The sequence below is a fragment of the Bombus vancouverensis genome, chromosome 4 (genome assembly GCF_051014615.1).
Source record: "Bombus vancouverensis nearcticus chromosome 4, iyBomVanc1_principal, whole genome shotgun sequence".
Lineage (NCBI taxonomy): Eukaryota > Metazoa > Arthropoda > Insecta > Hymenoptera > Apidae > Bombus > Bombus vancouverensis.
The window spans coordinates 17,342,311-17,358,853 of NC_134914.1; the positions used below are offsets into that span (position 1 = coordinate 17,342,311).

A 16,543-nucleotide genomic window follows, 5' to 3' on the forward strand; every position below is an offset into this window, starting at 1 on the left:
CGATAAGGTGGTAATGTGTCCAAAGGAGTCCGAAAGTCGGAGGTCGATGTCATCTCTGATGTAGGTTGAGAAGTGACTGATGTCACACTCGAGTCTCGCAACTGTTCGCGCCTATGATCAAGTATGCTACCTTTTTTGTGTAAAATAGCGAACTGAAGGCGAATCGATGTTTCTAGAACTCGCTGCTTGACGACAGCTACGCGCTTATCGCTACTTTGGGTATATTTCGCCGGTCATGTAAGACGATCTGACTACGACACTGTAATACCAAGGAAGACGGTTAGGAACACGGCCTATAGTAAGCCTCGGGACGTAACAATATGCGCAACATTTTTTATTTTATATTATTTTATGGATTTATGTATGATCCATTTTGTAATGATAAAATAAAACGAATCAAACATAATTCAATAAAACAATATAAAAGAAAAAATGTTGTGCATCTACTACTTGTTTATAAAACGAAAGCAACTTCTCGGACAATCTAATAATAAAATATAGATTCACGTTCTATTCGTTAGACTTCGAGCTTTTTGTCGGTTGCCAAACGTGGATTATTAAGAGAAGTTTTATTTAAATCCACTTGATTAAATCCGCTTGATCGCGAGACAGCGCACGTGTGTTTCGGTTTATCTGAAATTAGTCAAAGTTACAGCAGTGGGTGCGACTATGCGAAAGTTGTAGCAGCCGTGCAAAGTAAAATAATGACACGCAAGAGGTGATACGTTAATGTTACGCGGATCTTGAAACGACGGAAAGTTTTCGAAAGCGAACGAATTTCCACGCCTCGAAAGTTTTACTCCGGTTGGTCGGTATTTCGGTAATGTCTACATTATCCGAACTTTTGCGCGGCCCGGCTCGGCTTGCGAGCAATTTTCACCGCGTTCAAATTGTTTCGACTTTTACGCTGTTTTCGCATTTATGGAAAGTAGGCCTTGCCGCTGTCAGCTTCGAAACCACGCGCCGCTTTTTCAATGTCGGATTAAAGACCTGTCAATGGGAAATCCAGTTACTCGGTTCAGATATTCTGAGATAGGTCTTCTCATGGAAAAATCACAAAATTTGAAACAAAACGGTTTAAATAAACCGAGATGATTGAAATCGTTTATTCCGAGACTTTATCCTGATATTGATGGAAGAACGTATTATTCAAATTGTTGAAAATGACAACGTGCACCATACCATATGCGGATAAACATATAACGACAACCATATGCAAATGCTCTAGTTACAATAAAAAGTAACTAGAAAATAGTTCTAGATATAATCGATAGGTTTAAGATGTTCTTTTGTTTTATCTCTAGTCCATGTAAGAATGTGCAATAAAGGTTTTTCAGCTCAGAACGGTGTGATAGATTTATCCAAAGAATAAAATAACAGCTATTGTGAACCTACCTTTAAATACAGAAATAACAACACAAATTGAACAAAATATATAGATATACTGTTACACGTACAGGTGTACAGAAATATAGTTGAACTTAAAACTTCATTTCGAAAACATGGATATGTTGACTGAAAAATGTCGAGAGAATTGCGAGACTCGACTTTTGCGGAAAGTTTGAAACGATTTTGAAAATGTACATAGTAATCGTACGTGTTTGATGCGTGCAAATATTTATTCGATTTCCAGTTTTATCAATGTAATCGTGTGAGTCGTGTTTCGTTACAACGCTAATGAGAATTTTTAATCTTCTACATAACACACACGGTCGATACGTAAAATTTTTGTGTAATAACTAGGTCACTGTATACGTATACTGTCGTCGGTGTTTCTTTATTTTATTAGTTCTAAATAAAGAAGCTTTAGTGGCATCTATTTAAGTATTTTATTTTATGTTTAATGTTGTCTTAAAGTAGGACAGTGGTAAATTCTGCTGTTTCTCGAGAACAATTTTATTCCAAACGAACGATAACATCGAAAGAATGGTTTTGGTTTCTGGATTTTCAGATCACATTCTTAAAATATCGTAGAAGAATTATCAACATAGCGGAACAGAATGTATCGACGAGACTCGGTGTTTCGTCGAGGACTCGACTTCCGCGCCGTTAAGCTCGGCCGAAATTTCGCGTCTTTGCCTGCGCGTTTGTTTATTATCGGGTACAGAAGTTGGATTGCGCGCACGATGACGCAGACGATTTCTATTAAAGTAAATTCCAAAGTTTACTTAACCCCTGCTTCATTTGTAACTATTCCCGTGGCGCAACGACGACAAACAATTCGCGTCCGTTTGCCTGAAAGCGAACCACTCGTTGACATTTTCAAAATGAAACATCTTCCTTTTTCACGGCGAGACAAAACAAATAAACCGGCTAATATCGCTTCGGCTTTTGCTTCGAAACGTTCACATTTCTCGAAAGTCGCTAGTTGCTGCATGAAAATAAATTACATCGCTCTTTTTTCGAGAAGGAATCGAGAGAAACCGAATGCAGAAGGGATACTTATTTAGGGACCAGAAAAAAAAGGTACGACCGGTTTATTTTTCCGATTTTGAACGTGGTATACAACGAGATTGGAAACTATGCGTCTGGCAAGCGGGAGAATCGATGTGTTTATAGGCGAATTGTTCGAAATATTTACAGGGGATTAGCAAGCACAGCATCGATTTCGATTGAACGTTGAAGCTGCGTGTTTTGGTCCAGATTGTACCTGTATACCAAACACACTGAATATATTGTTATAACAATAGAGGCACATATTATACGATGCTTCGAGCAAATACTGGCGCAGTAAATATCGTATACTTGTTACTCGAATAACGAGTCTTACTCACTGTAATATCATCTTTTTGTCGACATATCTATGTTGTTTCTGATCTGTACGTACACGTTTTGTTTTTTTTTTTTTTAATTGCTATTTTTGGTTACGAAAAGTTGCGATACGGAACGTATGATTTTGTAAGTATCATTGTTCAAAATTTTGTCCAATTTGCGACTGTCCCTTTGCAGTAAATAAACATATGGAACTAAGTCTTTCACTTTTAATGAGTCAGTTCTTCTATTATTGTCAGCCACTTCTACTATTGTCAGCTACTGTATACTAATATATTAGGTCGTCGGAAAAGTTTCTTTCGTTGTATAAGGATATAATGGATGCACGATATTCTCCGTTTTATATTATTTCGTCGAATTACGTATGATCCATTTTGTTCTATCAAAATAAAGATCATAACGTTCGACGGATTAGGTTTCATTTTTGTATAAAGATTCATCGTTGTAAAAGACGTGTCTGTAAAAGAAAGACACTTTTCGGACAACCTAATACTAAACGGTTAACGTGATTCTTCGAAATTACCATTCATAATAAATCATATTGCACGGGAAACAGGGTTATTATTCGACAAACAGCGAGTCAGAAGGACGTGGACGAGCGTCTAGTACGAGTTTTTCATCTTGAGCTGGGCACGGCCGATAAGCCGTGTTCTGACAAGTACAAAGGACGCCGAGCTCATCAGCGGTTCGCGCGCTGCCGTCCGCCAAGACGCGCGAGAGTGCTCTTTTGAAATTTAAATTCTTGCTAATGAAGTGTTCGCAATTTACGGTGGGCCGTTTCGTTACGTCTACGCCGGACGAAAATTCGCACGATGCGGAATTTCTCATTGGCACGCGTTGGCCCTGCCAGAAAACGTGTCTCCTTTTTTCATTTTCACCTCTCTCGTATTCTTCTCTCTTTTCCGCTATCTTCCTCTCGCTCTTGATTTTCCGCCGGCTTTTTTTCCACCGGTATAACACAAAGTTTCCCTTAATTTCAAACCCAGTTCCGTGTTCCACACTACGCTGGTTCCGTGTCTTCTTGCATATCAGAAGCGTTGGATATTAATTATTTAATCATTTTCCTCGAAGCCGGAAACTCGTTCTTTGTGGTATTAGTTCTGTGAATTTGAATGTGCTCTGAGTGGTAGGATAAGTGACGGCGTAATTGATAGAAGTAACGTGTAATGAAGCTGCAGATGGAGAGATTTATTGATTATTGAAGAACGAACTTTGGACACTTCGTGGAGCACGTGTGATCGTCGGGTGTTTCCCGGGTTTCAAAGTTGTATGATTAGCAAGGTTTTCAGTAATTGCCAAACAGTTCTTGCATCGTACGTGAAAAGCGAATTTATTTGAAACGTAGATTAATAAGTGGTATAATGGCTGCGACGGTATAAACTTCGTGGTTTCGTGAGAGACTTGAGTAAAAGTGGCGAACCTGCACCTCGTTTGCAATAACAACGAAGCCTTTAATATTATACATCGCGAATGATAAGTGGATTACTTGAGAGGATAAGAACTGTGGGAACAGTTAGATAAAAGTAATACAAAAATTATGATCGTTGGTTTCTCGTTAAGAATTTTTAGATCGATGAAGTTTTTCAAGAGCGAGACAATCGTCGTTTAAAATATCAACTGCAAAGTTAATAAGAGCAGATATTTTTTTTTAAATAACTCGATTAGCTGTCTTGATCATTTGAGAAGAATGAAATGTGACTTCGTAAAAGATATTGAATAAAAATGTTAAAAATGTGTTTGGTCAAAGTTTCTAAAATTGATAGACCTTTCTTTATATCTAAAGTTTTCTCCAATACGTCGTTCTTGTAATTTTTTCTCGGCTCGCTGCGTATCAAAAAATCAAATCAGACAAAGGAACGAACATTTGCAAGCCTCTCATGGAATGCATTTCTTCGTACCGTTGCATCGAAATTCATAAAAAAATGATATTCTATTCATCCGGTTCTGGTAGGATTCATTTTTACATGATTCATTTGAAAAATTCTACACACTTTCCCGTATACTTCATTTTTCTACGATACCACTGTGGCAAAGAGGAAAACGAGGATAATTCCGTTGGTTTTACCACGCAGTTTGAACAATGGAAATCACAGACAAATTCAGGGTTGGATGAAGTCAGAATTAGAAGCTCGTTTCTGGAACAACAGGACGAATATCAAACAATTTCACCGTGCATTAACCGATTGGACCTTGTTAAGAATACAAAGGGCTGGCGTTTGTTCCGCGAAGTACATATTTGCCGTTCGTTTAATACTTGTTTCAGCTTTTACCATCTTTCCGTTATGTAGCTGAACGAGGTACATTTTCTGGAGAACATAATTAAACTACATTTTGTAATTCGTTAATAATCTTCGTAGATTCTGTTACAAAAAAAAAAAAGAAAAAACCGTGGAAAGTTAATTACATTTTGTTGATTTATTTCTAACACGCTAGTTCGTATTTATTTTCTTTTTATTTGTTGCTATATAACACTGTAAAATAGGTCAATCTTTTAAATAACAGTAAATTCCAGTTTCTAGTTACGCCACTATTTGTTATTTATATACAAAGAAAATTGTAGTTATAGGGGTTTCGAATTAGGTTTCCATTTCGTTTGGATTATGTTAGTTGGCTGTCGTTTCTTTCAGAATTTCAGTTTTTAAAGTGTATTTGTTAAATGAATAAAATTTGCTATTTTAGAAAAAGCTATTTCTCCCGTGAAAAAATACAAAATATCGAGTGAAAGAATAAAATTTTGGAGAATGTTCCTGTTCTCAAACAAATTACGTATGTAATCTCAGAAAAATACTCGTCGCGCGAACGATGCTATCTTCGCATCGCGCGAGTCGCGAATAAATCGAAGTCGATGCAATGGAACAAATGGCGTTCTGAAAGTATGAGTATTCAATGAGAGGAAACGCGACTCTGATTTTCAAGCGACGCGATTTCTAAACTGTTACAAATTGAATAGAGTCGCGTAAAAGGTAATTTGAAGGTAGATAGCAATCACATGTACACAATTTCCTTTGGAGACAGTCGTTTGGACGAATACGATGCTCACTCGTGAATAATAGTCAATTGAAATTCACTTACGAATATGTACTTTGCATTTTCTTGGAACGAGGACATGCCACGCGGTCTCTTCTTCGTTTTCATGTAAACTCGTTTCGCGTAAAACACATTCTTATTCGAAAGATTTTATTTTTACTCGATATTTTTAGAAAAGAAAAATACATTTCCTCTATCAACAAATGCCATCGGCATGACGCTAAAACACGCCCCTGTGTAACATTTTTCGAAATATGAATATAAATTCATACACGCGGGAACATTTTAACAATACGAGTTTGATACCGTTAAAATGTATTTATATGTGAAAATTCTATTTTAACAACATGCGTATAATATCGTTTACGATTCGAACCCATAGAACAAACGACATTCCCCATCCACGTTATTAATACTTTGACTGCCACGCCAAAATCACATGTTGCGCTCAGGACGCCACGAGAGTATTTTTTATTATTCAAAGCATATAATGACAAAATAATAAAAATTGACGATGTAAGACAACATTCCTCCCAAATGGACCGTTTATCTTATTGGTGGTCACGGGTGACCACCGTGGCGCCTTGGTAACAGTCGATAGCGACATATTGTAACAAGGCTTCGTTTATTTCAACAAACCATTTGCATTCGTCGTATCGTCGTAAGCAAAACGTGCAGAATATATCGTTGAAACGTGTAGAAGATATTAGTAAACGGTATTTGCTTGTTCTATATATAATAGTAAGGTACGTTCACACTTCTACCTTCAATTATACGATTATAAAGCGGCATTTACGATTATTTTCTAAGCTGTGTTTATAATAATATTCGTAGATTACCCCTCAAAGTTATGGATGCAAACACAGTGCACCGTTAGATGCAAGATTTGTTCTCATTTTTTTTTTATCGATGTTCTAATAAAAATATTTAATCGTTCAATGGGGCACTTTTTGTTTCAAAGTATCTTCTATTTATCGGTTATATTCAAAATGCCCTAACTGTCAATTTTCATACAATTTTTACGACTGTAAGAAGTTGAAGCGCTCCGGTCACCAATGACCACCGTGGCTGGTCGTATATAACCAACGTGGCAGTCAAAGTGTTAACAAATAAAAGGACAATGGAAATTCACGATAATTTTCGCTACTTACCTCGCAAGTCGTATTATATACGCAAATCGTAATTACGTACGTGGAAGTTCAGACTTTATTCAAGTTTCTACGACATTTTTATAGTACGTTCCGATGCTCGCTTGCCAAAGACAAAATCCAAATTTTCCAATAATGATTTCTGGGGATCGTCGTTTCTAGACGCGCGATAGTCGGAAGTTAAAGGAAAGATTCGAGCAAATCTATCGTTGGAAACGGCGTAAAGTAAAGTACGGCCGAGAGTGAAGAAGCCAATATAACGTAAGGAAACGCGAGATTATCTCCGTCTCCTCTCTCGGGGATGAAACTTTATGAGCACCATTTGCGGAGTTGTAGAAGTCGGAAGTTTTTGAGGGCTCTTGGCATACATAATCTTTGGGAAGTCAAGTAGAGAAGGGATGCGCGTCCTCCGGGCTAGAAAGACGGATCCTTCCCTTATAGTCTGTGAAAACTTATGCTCGAAACGAGTGTCGCACGGTTGTACTTCGATCGTCCGTGTCCTGTCTTCTTCCCTTAAATTCCATGTCCGATCGAAACTTGTAGTTCGAAAGTCGACGTCGTTTCCGGTTAAATTCATCCACGATGTCTACGACTGATGTGGATATTACTGGTTACTCAGTTGTCTTGCATATGGCCGCATAAAGAACCGCGTTCTGCTTTTCTCAATACAAAGGTTATTGCCTGTAGTAAAAGTGAAATTTAATGGAAATTAATTTTTCGTTGTTTGTATTCGATTTAAAGACTGAGCAAATAAGTCGTCAAGTCCTTATTCGTCTCTTCGTCGCATTTACTATTTGAAATGTATGTTACGTTTATAAAGATTATTTACGAAATGAATATAAAATTGTCGGTCTAAATTATAAAAATGTACAACGTCAATCAGGATTTCTATTCTTCCTTCGCAACTGATGGACACAAGTCTTCTTTCTATTAAAATATCTCCAGTAAAGTATTATATTATTAGAATCTCGATCTTTCGCGGCTCTACGTTAACGTCGCATTGTATTTCATTCTTTTTACTTTCACTTGGTTTCGATAAATGTTACAAAAAGTTGACAACTACGGCTTTCATTCGTTTTCTATCGAAACACGAGATAAATTATAAAAATACAAAAATGCCTTACGAACACTGTTCTTTAAATTTATCTTAAAATTGTCCAGCATTTGTATCATCTTCTTGCTATAAACGAACGTACAAAAGTAAATCGTTGGTTTCTTGAAAGTTCAATGTTAATCGTTTACTTAGGTAATCAACCGAAACAATTGATAAAATGGATAAAAATGAATAAAAGATGTTCGATTTGGCGTCTGACAGGCTCGTATCTGTCTCACAGATATTAACAGAAAAACGGTACATCGGTTTCAATCGCTTCAATTTCACAACAGGATATCCCGCTACGTTCCCCAGGGGAGAACAGAATAATTTTACTTGTAACCCGAGATAACTCATTCCGCGCAGTTCGCCATAAATTAACACACTGTCTTTCCGCGCTGGGAACTGTTCGCCGTTCCCTTATATTTCAACAGATGCAGCTGTACCTGTCACTGCGGCCTGCATGCCGCGCGAGGTGAATAGAACAGAGGCAAGCTAGTTACCTTTTCCCTTGAAAAGCGGTTCGGTTATCGGAGTGCTAAATTCATTAGAGCAGCTCAGCCGGCGATATCGGCACACTGCCAGCCGGCTCGCGGCTGATCGGCTCGAATTTGAATTTACTGAAACGCCCCCGCCAACCAACTTTACGACTAGTTCGGATGCGCCAAAACGGGTCATACGAACGCTGTTCCAGAGCTTGTCTTTTCGCGTATACGCTGGATTACAGACCGGCAATCGATTAAACGGATGGCATTGTCGCTTCCTTGTTCCCTCGAACGGAGCAATTTGACGGACAACGGTTAGACGATTAGGTGAGAAATGCCAGGGAGACGCTGCAAGGAACGGATCGATCATGGACTTGCTAGGAATCCTTCTTTAACCCTAAGTGTTCCCGATTACATTGAACGCTTTGTCGTAATTAGTTCATTATACCGAATTATAGTAAGCTTCGTACGTTTCGTCTATTTTTATTTATTCCACTCATCCCGCTATCTCCGATAACCATTTTTGCAGCTCGATAGTCATAGCATTAAAAAGTTTCTTCTTCATAGAGTTTTTAAGAAACAATTTTCCAAATCCATCTGTTCCAAATTATGGCTTGTTTAGGATAATACTGGTATTTAGAAAAGCAGCAGGATTTAGACGATAATCGAGTCTCGCAAGGCTGCTGCTGAAATCTCAAAATCTTTCGTGTAATACACGTATACACATATATAATATGTTCATTAAAAGTGTATACATGTGTTGGAATTTTTCGCGAGCCTGTGAATAAAATCTTCTACTCCAGTCTTCTGTGCCGGTAAATCTATTCATTGCAAAATCAAACTCAGTTTGAGGTGAATTAATAGCAAACATTCGAGAGAATAAAGTGATGCAGTTCTGTCAGCCGTGGCACGCCATTCGCTATGATAGTCCGCATCGTAGGAACCGCGCGAAGGGATCCGTCTGTACAGAGGCTCGGGAATGCCAGGATTTCCGGCGGTCCAGAGGCCGGCAGAGGTTCACCTGGCCTACGGCTCTTAGAAGAGCTATGCGGCAAGTGCAAACGCACTATGCAACGCGGCTATGTGACACTTGCGATACGCGTGAATAGCAGTGAACACGCCGCATTAACGCTAACGTCTCTACGTTGCCGGTTCCCGCTTTTCAACGAACCGCTGATTCATTGAGCGCCACTACTGTTTCACCCATAGCGAAACGAACGAGGCCCGCTGTCAGCTTCCTGAAACACAGGCACACTCTGTGCTCGGCTTTTACCTCGTTGAATCATCGAATTTAAAATAAATCAACGACACTTTCTCCGTCATTAGTTGAATCGCTTGTTTCGAATGTAACAGTCGACAAGTAACGAGAGATGTTTCTTCTTCGATCGCAGGAAGATGTATGAGAGTTTCGTTTTTACTGGTTTTAGGAGTTGGTGGCGTTTTTGATAGTCGAGTTATTTGTCGTATCGTTTATTAGTATGTTATAGTTGTTTTATAAGATTTCAAGATAATTATCTATTTCGTGTCTTTGCAAGATACTGTTTGCGTGACAAATCCACTTCCCAACTGGATGTCAAATGCGTTAATCGAAGAGGAAATTTTGCCATTGATCGATGGGAATAGTGTCGTTTTCCAATTAGAAAGTACTTCGATGGAGTACAGCTAAGTAACGTTCAATATTCATCGAGAACGTATCGCCGATTTCAAATTAAATAAATAATCACGTGGAATGAAATTGTCTGTGTGTGAAAGTGTCTGAATATTCGTGTCTTCGAAACATTAGAAATTCTGGCGTTTTTAATAAATTTTTACGCCACAGAATATCGTAGGACGAAACAAAGGTGTCTCAAGGAAGTTAAATATCAGTAAAATTACGTCACATTAATCCAACATGAATGCTCTTTTCATACGCAAGTGAACCGTTCTTTCTGACTTACAATTAACTTATGCACCATCTTTCCACGTTGTTCGTAGCAGAATACGGTGCACGTTAATAGTGCAAATTCTCGATGAAAATAACTTTTTCCACTTTTTATTTCTTCTTTCTATCTTTTTCTTTTTTTTTCTTTTCTAAAGCTCACACGAATAACCGTGTATCAACCAGTGTGCTTTATACCAATGTTTAACCCTCGTAAAGAAGGCAACGGTATCAGTGCAATTTGTTGCAGGTCGTGTAATTATTCTTGCACACGTAACGCCAGCTCTTATCACACGCACACGTGTTTCGCTCATTACGCATTTTAAAGCAGCCTCCGGTTTCTTCCCCTCTTTCTCTTTCTCTCTCTCTTTCTCTCTCCCTCTCTTTCGTCCTTTGTTTTATTTTCCAGAGCTTCCCTTTCTCGTTTCGCATCCCGCAAACGACGTATCCGTAAAAAGGTGGCATTTTATCGAGTCTCTTTTAAACTGTTTTTTCTTCCTTTTTTTTGTTTCATCCCCGCTGCTTTTGTGGCGCTACACGATAGTTGATAAGTTTCTATCGCGTTGACTGTAGAACAATTTGATTCTCACTTTTTGCGTAATATCGTTTATGAAATTCTATCTACTTCTTTGATTTTCTCCTTGTCGCAGCTACGAAACGTTCGCATAATTATAATTTTATTATCCCTATTTGCCGCTTATTATCGACAATTACAAAATTATCCATCATTCCAAATATCACTTTCATGGAAAGAAGACTAAAAAGAAAACAACCCACTGATCTCACTAAAGAAATAAAATAGTCAAACTCGAAGATGGTAGCCCGCTGAGAGTAGCCATCCACGTGTTATTTAGCAATTAAGTTAGAAAAATTCGCCAAATGTCCAACTGAACAAATTGTAAAGTACAAATTAAATAATAATAATAAAGAAAAATCTGAAATAACCAAGAAATCTTTTCTCTGTTGCAGGTAAGCAGAAGAAACACTCTATGGAACCACGATCATGGCCATAAATCGTCATAGAGGTGAAAGTGCGAGTAAGTCAAAGATTTTACCGAAAGTTATCCGATGGAAAGAACCGAAACCCGATCACGAGGTTCCAAGAACGATGAAAGAACGATGTCAGGCTAAGAAAATCGAAACACGCGGTGGCCTGTCCACTCGCCGTCGAAACAGCATCCGCTTTTCAATTCAGCGCTCGTCGTCGGTCGTGCTTGCATACAAACGCTCGCATTTGACCGCGTAGCTCGCGGCGCTGTTTCATACCGTAGCAGCCGGCTTAGAACGCGGCCGCACGATAGAAAGTTACCTCGCAGAGAACGTGCACCCGTTTTCCCGCCTTCGTGTAACTGCACGAGACTGATGCAATGTCCAACATTGCATATTCGAAGGCTGATGTCGTGAACAGAAGTCAACATCGTGCCTTTTGTGACGTTACGTTCGCCTGACTCCGTAGCAACGAACAGTTTCTTCGTCTCGCGGAAAGAAGATCGATTATTAAAATAGTTATAATACATAGAAGGTTTCTTGTATCGTGTGCTTCAAGGCGTTGCCTCGCGTTATTTCAGATGCGACTGTTGTTGCTGCGTGCTCTTCGACACGGATGACCTAACTTAAGGAACACGCGTTATGTTACCCAGGTTGCACCAAGCTTCTTGGTGAAATTTATGTGGTAACTTATATGGGTCTTAGAGTAAGGACAAGTACTGATGTTTTATTTGGAGTTAAGTTTAGTTTAACAAGCAATACTCGGTACAAAAAACTGATTACAATATCGTCGTACGTCTTATTATCATACTCGGCTCTCAACTTCCCGATTCATACTCTCCGGTTCCTCCACTCACACTCTGCGGCTTCTCCACTGACTCACTGCCGCTTCTCAACTGACCCTGCTGCTTCTAAACTCACATTCTGGCCGTTCTAGCATCCCTTTGTCTTTTCTTAGGCCCACCACGCAACTGTTCCGCAGACGCTCGTTGCCAGGGTCACGTAGGCCTTTTCTACAAAACTATGCAATTGAAAAGACCGACGACACATTGATGGACCCGACGGCGCCTCGGCTCTCGCGACATTGTTCATGGTTAACTTGATGTTTCTTATGCCGTTTTCCACGATACTACATTTATACGCGAGTTCGGTCTTTCGTTTGCTTGTTTGCTTATTCTACTTTGAATACGAATTATAATTTTTAGCGAATACCGTCTACTCTGATGTTAAATCTGAACATTTACTCGAGGATTGATCGAGAATCGGGTTAAAAGTAAGTTACAAGTAGATTGCGAATTTGTATTCTTTCGTGAGAAACTCGAAGATACAAATATGCACGATATGCAAAAATATGTAAAATACTTAAGGTATTCTATCTGACGCTATTTTACACTTTTTTATTATATTACACTTTTTTAATTGTATTCATAAAAATATGAATTTGTATAAATACACGCAACCTAGTTACGAGGATGATTAAACCACGGATTTTATCTATGAAATATGTAAAGATTATATTACCGAAGTAGTAATGCCAAAGTGGTTAAAATAAAATATCGACAAGTAAATTCGTCGTACGCAACGTGGATTTGATCACGTGCAAAGTAACCCTATTAAATAATCCTAGCGTAAATATTAGCGATTAATCCCGTTCTATTCACAGTCGTAACACAAATCTAGATCCCATTATCTAGATTACACGTATGTACATTCTAAACAAGTTCAATTAGGTATTTCAATTTCATTTAAGGGGATTAAATCAATTTCTCCGTCTTGCTTTGTCAAGCAAAATACAAGACAAACCAAGTACTGAAAACGGTACAGAGTCGTTATTGTTTAATACAGTTTTATTACTGCTTATCGACAGTTTAACGATAAATTAGTAATTTAACATCGAATATGAAATATAGAATATATTCTAGCGTTGACCGTGTCCCTTTTCAGTCTGTCGATGAAGCGACGCATTTCCTGCTTCATGAATATCATTCCAGCGTAACAGATTAAACAGAATTAAATGCGTTGCATGCATACGTAGGAATAAACATTTCGTTGGCCGTCCAATTTCTCTCTATCTGTCTGTCTATCTGTCTGTCTGTCTGTCTGCCTCTCTCTCTCTCTCTCTTCGAATTCTGGTTACATGGTTTCATTAAATCATTCGTAATTGGAGAAAAGAGATCGATGCGACCTTCGTCCTCTATCGCTCGACAACGATGGTCGTCGCTGTTTAATCTCTAATTTTTTATAAAACCTTCCTCTCCATGGATCGCTGTTTCAATCCCCGCGGATAGCTGTCGCTCGTGATTCCCTCGGTGCATGCCGCGGAATTTATTAGTTGTTATTTCAACGAACACACTGAGCACACAAGTCCTCCGTCACCTGGAAGAGAAAAAATCGAGCAATTTGGAATTTTGTTGCACAATATGTGCAACATTGCACGCTGGTTTCTAACATTTAAAACGTGGAATGGTGCAGTAGTTTCCAGCGAATTAATCGAACGTTGATCGAACATGTTTACAGTCTGATCAATAATTGATCAATAAAATGAAGTAGCGCGGCGAGAAAGAAATCCAGCAACTACGTGATTTCCATTAATCTATCAATTTGACAAATACTTGACAAGAGTGTTTCTTAAGCGGCATTCAAATTCCGACGACGATCTTATCGTCGATATTATCGTCGATATTTAAAGTTTCCCGGCATCGTATTCGCGATATACGTAGATATATCGATCGTCTAGAGGATCTCTCGCGTACGACAATGTTGAGAACCTTAAATATCGCCAATAATTGATCATCTGAACAGACCGAAGAATTTTAAATTCAGTCTCTTGCAAACTCTTCGATTTTATACGACACGTGAGGTTTTTTTTTATATATATAATCTTTAGAGTAAACGCGACGATTTCTATTTCAGAAAGCAATCTATATCGATGTAACTGTTCCTCGCCGCAAATACATCTTTCTAAGCTGAGAGTATAATATATCGGCGAATGGTCCACTGGAACAAACAAAGCGACAGAGCAGAGCGTACACGTGATGTAGATGACCCGCTTCTCCGCATGAATTCAGAAATAATCGCGTTGGTCAGAGGGTCGCGATATTTCAACCGCGGATGGATAAATAATAAATAATCGGCGTGGGTGGTGGCGAGCGAGGGCAAACAAAGACATGATTCATGCCGGTGGTTCTGGGATCCGCGAATTTGCGTGCTACGCGACGTCATATTTGTCGGGGGCCTAGACCCTGTGTGTATGTTACGTATATACGTGTGTAGACATAAACGCCACAGTAACCAGCTCTCGTGTACCGTGCTCGATGTATAAAAGCTGTGCAAGGGTGCGTGTGTTCGATCAAAAGCATGTTTCGTTAATCTCGACGCGCGTAAACCGGCGACCACGTGCTCGTGTTTAGGCCGCGTGATAACGCGTACGCGATACAGGCTATGTCGTTTGATATTGTTCCTACATTTGTTTCCTCGCTGACAAAGGGCTGAGATCCGATCGAGACAGACCCTTTCTTTTCGTCAATGCGCCGCCTCTTATCTTGCACGTGTAAGTTGACGATTAGAAAACTTTATAAGAAGTTGTTCGTGTGTATAAGTTTCTGTGCAGATAGGAAATTGTATAGCGTGGTCATAAATTAAAACTTTAAATGGCGACATGCGCCGATGTAGTTGTAACCCAGACGCTTTATTGACGCACGTGCTTTATAGAAATATGTTTAACGTCTAGAAAACAAAGGGAATATGCGGTCTACCTTATTATAGAAGCATTGTTCCCAGTCTTTCCTTGTCTCTCGTATGTTAAATATGACACATTCTTTTTTTATATCATTCTCTTTCATCCGTCATGCGTTACTACTAACTGATCGTTCTCCGATACTATGCGAAAAATGTGTGTCTACATTTTTCAGCTGCGTTCTTGTAATACCAGAATGTGGATTTTTATGCGTTCGTGACAAATTTAGGCACGCAAAAATCTACGGAATGTATCTAATATACGAGAACGTATAAAATATTCAAAGTGGTGTACTCGCTATGATTCTATATATACATAAGAATATGAATATTTGCATAAAAATACGCAGATTAATTATCACACATATGAAAAAATAAAATCGTAAGAAACGGATTGGTTCATACAGACGTTGTTCTCTAACTTTAATAGAACAAGAAATATGACTTATTGAAATTATCGAACCGCCCTATCACGTGTATATTTTCATCTGGTATAGAATTCGTGTTATGTCAAGATAGTCTTTCTTCTGATTACTGTACAGTAATCAGTGGCTAATACACTTTCGTATCGTAGTCGGTCGAATGAAGTTAGAAAAATAGTCGACAGGAGAGAAAAACCGTCTCTTTCCTCGAGGGACCGTGGATTGATGTTGAATTGCCTTGGAACAGTTTCACAACACGAAACATGTCGATTCGTTAAGAGAGAAGGCGCTGCACGATAAAGGATGAAGACGTGGACGCGGTACGCGAAGGAATGGTGAACTATGGCGCGTTGGCGTGCTCGTCACGAGTTTACCGAACGCTGAGATTTTATCGAGACGTTATCGGCCAACGATTACATCAGTATGCAGGGATAGACCGAAGAATTTAGAGAATTGTGTTTATCGATCGGTCATTGGTATTCTTTTGTTGTGTAAAAAAGGCAGATTCTAGTACGAATTTAATATTTCAGATATCAGAGGTAAATTCGTTGTCTCGGTAGACTCATAGATAAAGAATTTTCCAACACAAGAGGATTCCAAGTAATACGTTTTTAAATTGTTGGGATTTATGAAAGGCTTAAGCGATGATTTCAATTTTCTGTTCATAATCTACCGAGCAGAATACTTGATAACTCGAGATAAACCGTTTAGTAAGTTTATTTTACAGATATATATAACACCATTTATCAACGTACCCAACTTGCTGACTGTCGAATGACTTGCAAATAAAAATTCAATAAATTTCAATATTATAGGAAAAGAAATCAGTTGATAAAATTGATAAACGTTATCAACGAACACTTTCTTCTTATACTAACTTAATTTCCTAAATATGAAAAATAACAAAAAGTAATATTAAATTAGATAGTAGATAATATTATTTAGAAAGGTATTCG

The 16,543-nt window shown here is 38.6% G+C and overlaps 1 protein-coding gene and 1 long non-coding RNA gene across 3 annotated transcripts in view; both read left to right on the forward strand.

The window, feature by feature from the left end:
• The window catches only part of LOC117166586 (uncharacterized), a 540,713-nt gene that overhangs the window by 263,150 nt on the left and 261,020 nt on the right, over positions 1-16,543 (forward strand). The window lies entirely within an intron of this gene.
• Positions 1-16,543, forward strand: part of LOC143302645 (uncharacterized) — a 128,250-nt gene that overhangs the window by 47,905 nt on the left and 63,802 nt on the right. The window contains exon 2 of the long non-coding RNA XR_013058285.1: positions 11,413-11,480. This is a non-coding gene — a long non-coding RNA (uncharacterized LOC143302645). The remainder of the gene's footprint in view (positions 1-11,412; positions 11,481-16,543) is intronic.